Source organism: Callorhinus ursinus, unplaced genomic scaffold (genome assembly GCF_003265705.2).
Source record: "Callorhinus ursinus isolate GAN/ISIS: 27379988/994484 unplaced genomic scaffold, GSC_fseal_2.0 scaffold1, whole genome shotgun sequence".
NCBI lineage: Eukaryota > Metazoa > Chordata > Mammalia > Carnivora > Otariidae > Callorhinus > Callorhinus ursinus.
This window is the reverse complement of record NW_027397063.1, coordinates 27,262,059-27,275,376: the sequence shown is the minus strand read 5'-3', so window position 1 is coordinate 27,275,376 and position 13,318 is coordinate 27,262,059.

Genomic DNA, 13,318 nt, shown 5'->3' with positions numbered 1-13,318 from the left:
GGGAGCTCTGATCATGGAGAGACAGACAGAAAAAGCAGCATGCAGGGGATTGCACAAGAAAAACATTTTCTCAAACAATTGACTGGGAAAATGAAAGGGGCTGATTATCACAAAATTTTTATAAGTAGCAGAGCTCAAAGTCTGAAATTTTAGAAGTCCTCACCATTGCCAGGGTTGAGCCTGGTGGGTGTAGTGATGCCCCTGTGGAGAAGGAGGGCAGAGGCTCAGGGATGCTCTGAGGATCCCTGGGTCTCACTGGAAGAGACAGTTCCTCTTCTTGGAGTGCATTCCAATCCTCTGCAGATGGAGAGCAGCCACTGTCTGGCAGCAGGCAACATTGAGCTACCCCACTCATTAGCATATCAGCAGAGACGTCTGCTGAGGGCAGCTAACCTGGATGCTGACTTCTGCTATGCTTTACCATAAAATCCAAGCCCCTGTGTGGTCGTTCAACTGCTTTTCTGGGACCAACCAGTACCAGCCACGGGATGGCGAGACCCTACCCCACAGGATCTGCGTGGGTCTGCACCATGCCATGTCCCTAAAATTTGGAGTTTTGAGATAAAACACAGAATCACTGCACAGTTGGGCCTACAGACAGCTTGAACACAGGGTGAAGGCAGGGATCTGATGGAAGAACAAGAAGAGGTCCCAGCCAGAGAGTTAATCAAAATAGATATAAGTAATATGCCTGAACCAGAATTTAAAACAATAATCATAAGGATACTTAGCTGGGCTGGAGAAAAGCATGGAAGAAACTAGAGAGACCCTTACCACAAAAATAAAAAATCTAGAGACTAGTCAGGTCAAAATAAAAAAGGCTACAACTGAGATACAAAACCTACTGGATGTAATAACCAAAGGATGGAAGAAATAGCAGAATGAATAAATGATATAGAAGATAAAATTATGGAAAATAATGAAACTGAAAAGAAGAGGGAAAGAAAACTATTGGGTTATAAGGTAGACTCAGTGACTCCATAAAGCAAAATAACATTCATCTCATAGGAGTCCCAGAACAGGTAGTGAGGGAAAAAGAGGCAGAAGGTTTATTTGAGGGAATTATAGCCAAAAACTTCCCCAATCAAGGGAAAGAAACAGACACCCAAATCCAGGAATCACAGACAACTACCATCAAAATCAAAAGCCAGCCAACACCAGGACATATCATAGTAAAATTTGCAAAATATAGAGATAAGGAAAGAATCCTAAAAGCAGCAAAAGAAAATAAATCCATAACCTACAAGGGAAGACAAATCAGGTTAGCAGCAGATCTCTCCACAGAAACCTGGCAGGCCAGAAGAGTATGGCATGTTATATTCAATGTGCTGAATGGGAAAAATATGCAGTCAAGAATACTTTATTCAGCAAGCCTGTCATTCAGAATAGGAGAGATGAAGAGTTTCCCAGACAAACAAAAACTAAAGTTGGTGACCACTAAACCAGCACTGCAAGAAATATTAAAGTGGACTCTTTGAGTGGGAAAGAAAAACCAAAAGCAAGAAAGACTAGAAAGGAACCAGGAAAATCTCCAGAAACATCAACTTTACAGGTAATACAATGGCACCAAATTCATATCTATCAAGAATCAATCTGAATGCAAATGAACTAAATATTCCAGTCAAAAGATACAAGGTATTATAATGGATTTAAAAAAAGACCCATCAATATGCTTTTTATAAGACACTCATTTTAGACCTAAAGACACCTGCAGACTGAAAGTGAAGGGATGGAGAACCATCTATCACACTAATGGACATTAAAAGAAAGCCAGAGTAGCCATACTTATATCAGACAACCTAGATTTTAAACCAAAGACTATAATAAGAGATGAAGAAGGGCACTATGTCATAATAAAGAAGTCTACCAACAAGGTCTAACAAATGTAAATATTTATGCCCCTAACATGGGAGCACCAAAATATACAAATCAACTAATAACAAACATAAAGAAACTCACTGATAATATAATAATAGCAGGGGACTTTAAACCCAATTTACAGCAATGGACAGATCATCTAAGCAGAAAATCAACAAGGAAACAATGCCTTTGAATAACACCTTGGACCAGGTGGAGTTCATAGATATATTCAGAACATTTCATCCTAAAGCAGAATACACATTCTTTTCGAGTGCACATGGAACATTCTCGAGAACAGATCACAAAAATTAGTCATAGACCAGGCTTCAACAAGTACAATAAGATTGAGATCATACCATGTTTATTTTCAGAACACGTTATGAAACTTGAAATCAATCATAAGAAAAAATTTGGAAAGACCACAAATAAATGGAAGTTAAAAAGCATTATACTAACGTACTAAAGAATGAATGGATTAACCAGGAACTTAAAGAATAAACTTAAAAAACTACATGGAAGCAAATGAAAATGAAAACATGACAGTCCAGAATGAAATGCAGCAAAAGCAGTCATAAGAGGGAAGTATATAACAATACAGGCCTTCCTCAGGAAGCAAGAAAAGTCTCAAATACACAGCCTAGCCTTACACCTAAAAGGGCTAAACAAGGAACAGCAAATAAAGCCTAAAGCCAGTAGAAGAAGGGAAATAATAAAGATCAGAGCAGAAATAAATTATATAGAAACAAAACAATATAAAACAAAACAGAACAAAAAGTAGAACAGATCAATAAAACTAGAAGCTGGTTCTTTGAAAGAATTAATAAAATTGATAAACCCCTAGCCAGACTTATCAAAAAGAAAAGAGAAAGGACCTAAATAAATAAAATCATGAGTGAGAGGACAGTTCATAACCAACACCACAGAAATACAAACAATTATGAGAATATCATGAAAAATTATGTGCCAAAAAATTGGGCAATCAGGAAGGTATGGATAAATTCCTAGAAACTTATAAATTACCAAAACTGAAACAGGAAGAAATAGAAAACTTGGATAGACTGATAACCAGCAAAGAAATTGAATCAGTAATGAAAAATCTCCCACAAACAAATTCTAGGGCCAGACAGCTTCCCAGGGGAATTCTACCAAACAAAGAAGAGTTAATACCTATTCTTCTGAAGCTGTTCCAAAAAATAGAAATGGAAGGAAAACTTCCAAACTCATTCTAGTCCAGCATTACCTTGATTCCAAAACCAGAGAAAGACCCCACTAAAAAAGAGAAATGCAAAAAAAAAAAGAGAGAGAGAGAGAGAGAGAGAGAGATGCAGATGCAATATCCCAGACGAACATGGATGTAAAAATTCTCAACAAGATACTAGCAAATTAATTCCAATAGTATATTAAAAGAATCATTCACCACGATCAAGTGGGATTTATTCTTGGGCTGAAGGGTAGTTGAATATTCGCAAATTAATCAACATGGTACACCACATTAATAAAAGAAAGGACAAGAATGAGATGCTCTTCTCAATGGATGTAGAAAAAGTATTTGACAAAGGACAGCATCCATTCATGATAAAAACCTTCAACAAAGTAGAGATAGAAGCAACATATCTCAACATCATAAAGGCCACATATCAAAGACCCACAGCGAATATCATCCTCAATAATGAAAAACAGAGAGCTTTTCCTCTATGGTTGGGAACAAGACAGGGATGTCCACTCTCACCACTGTTATTTAACATAGAACTGGAAATCTTAGCTTCAGCAATCACACAACAAAAAGAAATAAAAGGCACCCAAATTAGCAAGGAAGAAGTCAAATATTCTCTCTTCACAGATGGCATGATACTCTATGTGGAAAACCCAAAAGACTCCACCCAAAAATTGCTAGAACTGATATACAAATTTGGCAAAGTCACAGGATAGAAAGTCAATGTACAGAAGTCTGTTGCATTTCTATACACCAGTAATGAAGGAGCAGAAAGAGAAATCAAGGAAACAATCCCATTTACAACTGCACCAAAATCCATAAGATACCTAGGAATAAACCAACCAACAAGGCAAAAGATCTGTACTCTGGAAACTATGGAACACTGATGAAAAAATTGAAGATGACACAAAGAAATGGAAAAACATTCCACGTTCATGGATTGGAAGAGCAAATATTGTCCAAATGTCCATACTACCCAAAACAATATATTTAATGCAATCCCTATTAAAATATCACCAGCATTTTTCACAGAGTGAGAACAATCCTAAAATTTGTATGGACCCGCAAAAGACCCCAAATAGACAAAGCAATCCTAAAAAACAAAAGCAAAGATGGAGGCATCAGAATTCTGGACTTCAAGCTATATTATAAAGCTATAGTCTTCAAGACAGTATGGTACTAGCATAAAAACAAATACACAGATCAATGGAACAGAAGAGAAAACCCAGAAATGGACCTACAACTATATGATCAACTAATCTTCAACAAAGCAGGAAAGAATATCCAATGGAAAAAAGACAGTGTCTTCAACAAATGGGGTTGGGAAAACTGGACAGCCACATACAGAATGAAACTGGATCACTGTCATACACCATACCCAAAAATAAATTCAAAATGGATGAAAGACCTAAATGCGAGACAGGAAACCATCGAAATCCTAGGGAAGAACACAGGCAGCAACCTCTTTGACGTCAGCCATAGTAAATTCTTACTAGATACAAATCTGAAGCAAGGGAAACAAAAGCAAAAATGTTCTATTGGGACTTCATCAAAATAAAAAGCTTCTGCACAGTGAAGGAAACAATCAACAAAACTAAAAGGCAGCCTACAGAATGGGAGAAGATATTTGCAAATGACATTTCTGATAAAGGGCTAGTATCCAAAATCTATAAAGAACTTATCAGATTCAACACCCAAGAAACAAAAAGAAAATCCAGTCAAGAAATGAACAGAAGACATGAACAGACATTTCTCCAAAGAGGACATCCAGATGTCTACAGACACATGAAAAGATGCTCAACATCACTCATCGTCAAGGAAATACAAATCAAAACCATGAAGAGTTACCACCTCACACCTATCAGAATGGCTAATCAATGACACGGGAAACAACAGATGTTGGCAAGGATGTGGAGAAAGGGGAACCCCTTACACTGTTGGTGGGAATGCAAAATGGTATAGCCACTCTGGACAGTATGGAGGTTCTTCAAAAAGTTGAAAATAGAACTAGCCTATGACCTAGCAATTACACTACTAGTTATTTGCAAAAAGGATACAAAAATACTGATTTGAAGGGGCACATGCACCCTGATTTTTATAGCAGTGTTATTAACAATAGCCAAGTCATGGATAAAGCCCAACATCCATTGACTAATGAATAGATAATACACACACACACACACACACACACACATACATACATACACACACATACATATATATAATGGAATATTACTCAGCCACCAAAAGAATGAACATTGCCATTTGCAAAGATGTGGATGGAGCTACAGTGTAATACACTAAGTTAAACAAGTCAGCCAGAGAAAAACAAAAACCGTATGATTTCACTTATATGTGGAATTCAGAAAACAAAACAGATGAACATAAGGGAAGGAGGGGAAAAAAAAAAGACGGGAGCAACCATAAGAGACTCTTCATGATAGAGACCAAACTGAGGGTTGATGCAGGGAGGTAGGCGGGACATGGGCTAAATGGTTTATGGATATTGAGGACACTTTTTGTGTTGAGCACTGGGTGTTATATGTAAATGATGAGTAACTAAATTCTACTCCTGAAACCAATATTACACTGTATGTTAACGAGAATTTAAATAAAAATTTTAAAGAAACAAAAAATTTTAATAAAAACTTGCCATGATTATGTTTTTTCTTTTTTTTGGCTTAAAAAATAAAAAATGAATGAATGAATGAATGAATGAATAAGGAGAAAGAAAAAGAGCAATCAAAGCCAGAGTGAGAAAAGATAGATGTTCCAGGAATAAGAAACTGAAGTGAAAAGGATAGTTGTTTTTAATGTAAGAAGAGATTTTTTCCCATTACATATAAAATAAGTGGAAATACACTATAAATACCTGAATAAAGGCTGTACACATATAATCTAAATAACAACTGCTATTTTCATTTACAAATAGATTTTTTTTTTAATTTAGCAAACTAGATACAGACCATTAAGATACAATGGTTGGAATACCAGATAGGATATCAGCAGGAACCAAATGTCAGGGATTTAAAAGAAAGTTACTTCATATTTTTAGAATAATTATATTTTAGACTGTAACATCTATGTTTTTTTTCAATTCAATATATCATATTAAAGACATTAATGGAGAGCATTTATTAAGTCTGTTGTACAGAAAACGTAGCATTCCAACTCACTTTTCACAAAAATACATTTGTATAATCTCCATATAAAAATGCTTTCAAGTAACTGATAAATGGATGTTCAAGCACATATAGTACTTGTTAAATAGCTCATGTTATATTCTTAAGATTATTATTTTGGAGGGCATCCCATTAAATTCAAGGCAATTAGTATCCAAGTTGTGGGTATTGCTAAAGGGCAAATAGCACACTTTAAGATTTAATTTTGAACATGTGCTGTAAGATTTGATATTTTAAATGCATAAGATCATTGGAATTTTATACATCAAATTAATTGTGAACGCATTTTCACCTGTCATCACATAAATTTCTTTCTCTCATGAACAATGTAAAGACAGAGTAGTTTAAATATCTAATAGATAAACAAACATATCCTTCCTCAAACCTAAATAGCATTAACTATTGTTCAAACAGAGTAAAAGGGGGAAAATGTATCATGTCAAATAAATCTTTACAAACTGTATTCTATCATTAGAGGCTGGAAACTATCCTATGAAAATATATCATTTGTATTTGCCTTGGAGATACACAAATGGTAGTTTTCAAGAAGGCCAAAAAATTCAGATACTTATTCTGGTATTCTACTATATTTCACTTAACATTATTACAATAAAACAAAAACCTTGTTTTGGGGCGCCTCGGTGGCTCAGTTGGTTAAGCGACTGCCTTTGGCTCAGGTCATGATCCTGGAGTCCCAGGATCGAGTCCCGCATCGGGCTCCCTGCTCAGCAGGAAGTCTGCTTCTCCCTCTGACCCTCCCCCGTCTCATGCTTTGTCTCTCTATCTCATTCTCTCTCTCAAATAAATAAGATCTTTAAACAAACAAACAAAAAAAAAACACCTTGTTTTGATTTGGTTTTTGTCTTGCTTTCCTCTACTTATTTTGAAGATATTTTAACTGAGAGGAAAATATATTTAAACTTTTGGACACATACTCTTTACTAAAGTACTCCGGGGAAATATACACTTTGGAAATGGGGCAAGGATAGAAACAGCTATGAAATTAATAAAAATAATTGGATGAATTTTCTTGAAGTCTTATTCAACTGTAGATATGACAGCTCAGTTCATTTGGTGCAAACATAGCCAGCAGTGGAGGCTATATTACAAGGTCTGATTCAGATTGATAACTCAAGGAATCTCAGGCAGTTCAACATTTATTTTAGAAAGATCAAAAGCAATTAGGTCAAGAGATTAGCATTTCGTTAAAGCATAGTCTATTTGAACTTTTTACACACATAAGAAAAGGATCTGCAACCAACAGATATCTATTTTATTAAGCTCTGGAAATTCCTGCTGATTTTGATACTCAGAACAAAAAGAGAAATTAGAAAATAGAATATAAATTTTGATTATAAGAACACATTTTAGGTTACAGAGTTCTCCACTCCACCCTTATTTTCTTTTCTAGGAAGAACTGATTAAAGAGCATGGCATGAAAATGGATATGTTTCTGTAAGGCAAAATGTTTATCAATACTAATGTTATCTTAGCAACATCCTATTCTGAAGTACTTAAGAAAATTTATGTGCTATGCCTTGGGGAACTATACAAACTGGAAAACTGTCTTTCTAAGACCCATCTTCAAAAGGGAGGCTGGATAACTGAGTTCCAAGGTGTGGTCATGTAGAATTCCATGACAGAACCATGCAAAACCATAGAAAAATGGAGTTCCAAACTCAAAGGAATGCAAAGCATAAGGAAAGAAACGCTAGAACAGATATCCTTCTAGATACCTTTCTGTTCTAGAACAAATTTCCAAAGCCCCTATAAATGGAAATTCCACCTAATAGAAAAAGCACATTCTCTGTATCACACACTCATCAAGTTTATTCATTTTCGGCCACAAATTAGCCATTTACCACTTATGGTAAATGACTGTATGTCCTCAAGAAGATGTAGGTCATAAGAACATGTAAATATAGAGTATAATTTCATCCCATAAGGTTAATGAGCAGGCCTGAATGAAAATGAGCCAGTATTGCTCTACCATGCCATGTATGCTTAGCAGAAAAATAAAACAGAATTAAAGTCAACACCAGAAATCGTAATGTAGAATTCACCTATTAGGAGACAGATAATGCTGGAGATACCAGGAAAGTATAAAGTTCAAGAAGACTCTTTCATCAGAAGGCTGGAACTATGGTTTCCTGATGGGGATATTATGCCTTTAACCCTCGTGACTGGAGAGAGTGTTGTGTATAACTACATGCACTTCTGTGGAATTACTAAAGAAAGTTAGATTGCTTTTTATTAAGAAAGGAAGTACAGTAAGAAATATATGGAATGGATGGGAGAGCTCAGACAGTGCAATTTTCAGCCCCACTTACTCCGCAACATTCAGTCATGGTCTGGGGTAAATACAAGTCAAGCAATGCAGCCTAGGCTGGGCATTACCGCTAGATGCATAGGACTGAACATGTTAGAAACATGTTATAGGAGTTAAATTATCAGAGAAAAGCAGGTGGGCTTTAGAGCATTTATAGGGCCCATCTTTGAGAAGCTACTTGAAGCAAAACACAAAGAAAGAAGTTTGTCTGGGCCTGATGGGTTCCTGGCCCTTTGATCAGGGTAGAAACAATGAAGAAACAATACATTTCTTTTTCTTTTTTTTTTTCTTGTCAAAAGAACCTTTATTACTTGTTTTTAATAGCCTTTTATGCTCTTTATGCTTTCTTGCCAGATGCCTTTGGAGCAGGTGCTTTCTGAGCTGGACAATACATCTCTGAATAGTCTGGGGAATGATGATACTTCTACTTTGGGCATGAGGTGGGGATCTTTATTATGGATAGTAGAGAATTGTTAGAGAAGGTTTGGAAGAATATCAAACAAGTACTACTGGAACCCACTTATGTTAGGGCTGACTAGCAAATACTTTACTGTTAGAGGCCTCAGGCCCATATCCTATTTCTGACTTCCCCAAATATGCCCTCATATGCATCTCTCCCTAGGAATGACAATCATGTTAAAATCAACAAAGGCTGTTAGAAAGATATGAGAATATTCATGATTTAAATCAGAGTTTGGCAGATTAGGCTTGCGGAGTAAATCTGGCCCGTTGCCCATTTTTGAAATAAAAATATAGCGGAACATAGGTGGTGCCTGGGTGGCTCAGTCGGTGAAGCATCTGCCTTCAGCTCAGGTTATGAGCCCAGAGCCCTGGGATGGAGCCCTGTGTTGGGCTCCCTGCTCAGTGGGAAGCCTGTTTCTCCCTCTCCCTCTGGCTGCTGCTACCTTTGCTGTGTTCTCTCTGCCAAACAAATAAAATCTTAAAAAATATATGGTGGAACATAGCCATGCTCTTTTATTATATATTGTCTATGGATGCATTTGTGCTAAAATGGCCAGGGTGAACAGTTGTGACAGAGATTGCATGAATCTCCAAATTCTAAAATATTTACAATCTATCGCTTTACACAAAAAGTTTGCTAACCATGCATAGTAGGGTAGAGTCAAACAACAGGTTAAAGGCCCAAAGATAGAGCTCAAACCTAGAGATTTAATACTCATGAGCCACGGTGGGGCTCTTGTTAATCCAAAAGGCAGTGGAGCTATAATGTGGACTTATTGGTCTAGGCATAAGATTGTGCTAAGGATAGCATGATTTTACTTCCTAATTATTAATAACCAACAGGGAATATCAGCTGCTCTTGACCTATTTGGGGATGGGAAACAAGGGGGAAGGTGGGGAGTGTCTCACCTTGCACATAACTAAATTTGGGAGTAATATCTAATCAGAAGGTAATACCTACAACAGCAGGCGATAAAAGTAACGTAACATACCACTTAGAATCTGCTATCAATAGCTCTACCAACTCAAAACTTAATGGTTTCAAAATTCCAATCATAAATTTTAATTATGGTTCTTTGAATTTGCAATTTTTTCTGGGTTCAGCTAGGCAATTCTGCTGATCTCATTCATGTGTCTATTGACAACTGAGGGTCAATGGCCTCATCTACATTTGATGGTTGCTTGGGATGACTCGGTTAACTGGGATACAGGCTCTTAACCTTCCACAGATTAACCTTGGCTTATTCACATAATTATGATCACAGGGTTCCAGAGAGAAAGCAAAACTCAAAGCTCAGGCACTTACAAGTCTTTGCTTCTGTCAAGTTTGCTACTGTTCTATTGATCAGAAACTACACAGATGGCCAGGCCAAGAATAAATATGGGTGAGAACCACCCAAAGACATGGATTATTACAACAATTTACCACACAGTGTAGGTCTACGAAGATACCAAAAGTTGTAAACTGATTATAAGGGGACCTGGTTTTAAGATGTATAAAAGTCAGTGGGCTTTACCCATCGAGGAAATGACAGGAGATGGGGGAACCACACAGGTGCAATAGGACATGATTTGAGTAACAGAGAATCCTTCAACAAATCAGGGAGAAGTCTCTCCCTCATACTGAGAAAGGGAAAGGAGTTGGAAGGAAACACTGGCAACATGTACACTGAGGTGTTCAGGACCCTGTCTTTGCACTGGGAGGCAGAGTTGCCTTCTAAATTCGTTAATCTAGAGGTCTCAGAATTGGCTAGTTCAGAACTTCTACAAGGAGAACAGTATCATAAAAACAGGAATGAATATTCTGAAGCAAATGGAGATGATGACGTTGGAAATGAAAGAGCAAGAACAAGGAATAAACAGGGAATCCACTGTTATCACAAATGACAAAACTATGCTGAGTGTTCTAGGATACCTTCTTGTACCCATGACATACCTGGTGCCATATGTAGTATGATGGCATATGTAGTACGCTTATTCTGATTTTTATGTGTAGTAATCCAAATACTCAAGGGAAGTTTCTGTCTCCACCCTAGAGATACTGAAAGATTTTAAATATGTTCCCATGGGAAGCAGCATATGACTATTCCATCAGATTTAGTTATAAAGGCCACACAAAAAATGGAGGAATAATTCAGGGGGTGGGTAGGAGAATAGGGGGAAATAAAAGGGGGTTGCAGACCAATTTAGAGTAGAATATTAAGTTGTCCTCCAAAAGCTACTTGGTAGAGTCTGAAAGAAATAACTATTAGTTGTGGCTATTTTCTGCTTGCATGTATCATTGATAAAACTGAAGTTCAGAGATAAATTTGGTCTAAGTTTCCACACATAATAAAATATTATAAACTCTTATCAGTTACTATTCTCATTTCTTTATTAACATTATCTAGGCCCTTACCTTTAAAGATTCTGATCTAGTTGTTGTGGAATGAGGTCTGAGAGCCTGTGATTGTTTTTAAAATCAATCCTGGTAATACTAATGTGCTGTCATTTAAATTAATCCTTATTACACTCTATTCAGGAGACACTATGGTATTCCATTTTAAAGGTGTGAAAACTGAAACAGAATGAGCTAATAATGTGCCCCAGACCAACTAGTTTATTATAGAACTATCTTCATGACAGAACTAGTAAGTGTCAGAGGCAGGATTTGAACCCAGGCAACCTGATTACAGAGCCCTGACCACTACTCTCTCCTGATCAGAAATGTTTATCTCAAAGCTTTTTCTTTTTTTTTTTTCCTTGTTTTTCTCACTTTCTTCTTTCTCTTTTTCTTTCTTCCTTTCTTTTTTGACTATACTACTTTCTGGAAGTCAAGACCTAGACTATTTTAACATTTGGTAATACATTTCTGAGTGATGGAAGTTGTCAGTTTCCTTTCTGTCCAGGACTAGACACTGAAAACTTGGAGATCTTCAGCCTACAGCTTCAGTCATCAGGTCTCTACAGCAGTATTGCAGAAGTGGTAATATGGTAGAATCCCTGGTAGCTGGGAAGCTTTGGATTTCAAGGTATTGCCCAGATCACAGATTATCAGGGTGTAGCAAAGACTCTGAGTAGGTTTTCTCTCAGAACAACCCTAGGAGTTATAACTGCAAAGCTAGACAAAACTTTGGGAAACATACAGAATGCAACTGGATATCATTTTGACATTCATAAGACTCTAATGGGTAAAATGATAAAATAATGAAAGAAGCATAAATAGATTATTTATATCAACAAGTTTTAGAGGCAGTAGGGTTACATTTATGGACCCTTATTTGATTTGAATATTAGGTAATGATGACTCAACTATGGTGATGTGACCACCCACTTCTTTATGTTTTTTAGTCTATGATATGATGACTATAAGTGGCTCAGCATGGTAGTTAGGGTCAAGCATAAAAATGCATTGAAGTTCATAACTATAAATTATGGGCCAGTTTGAATCTCTAAGAAATAACCTCAGGAAGCCCCTCAATTTTGCTTGAGGAGGTGAACATTTTTTAAGATAATTTTTATTAGGTGAATCATTATTATTAGTAATGCCTGTGATATTTAGAATGTAGTATAGAAATAAATTAAAACAAATGTATAGTGTTAGTATTTTTGTATTAAGTTGAGAAATTATGTCTATTTGCTACTTGAGCATCTATAATTTACTGTAAAATTTTTGACATTTTTAGCATTCAAACTGATTAATCTTACAATTTCAATGTTAATAAGCATAATTGAGAAAGTAATATAGATTTACTAACTTCATATTCAGTATTGTAATATTTAAGAAAACTTATGGTTAACTTACCATATTAAATTTATATGAATTATTTAAGTATTCAGGAAGGTTTTATTTGTTAATTAGACAATTGGAATACTTAAAAAGAAATTGAATATATTGAATTTATAAATGCAGTTTAAAATGTTGTAGGTGTTTAATTAACTAAGTTTGTAAATGTGACCAAACACTATTCAAAGATCCATTAATATAGGTAGTGGAATTTTACTAGACTTAGAAATACAAATTTCATATACAGCTTAAAAGCTTTAGAACTAGTTTTGGGGTTTGTAAATTTAATAAACTGAATATTAGTTTTGAAACCAAAAAGTAAACTCTAAATAATCTTCTGAACATAAAAACCTCCTTTGAGAACATAAAGTATTTTTCAGTAATAACTTAATTTTGCAGTGTTTTTGGGTAATCTATGCCAAGTAGTTTTGCCCTATGGCTAGTTTTTGCCTGTGGTTCCAAGATAATATTCCTATTTCATCAATGCAAAAAAACCCTACATTAGA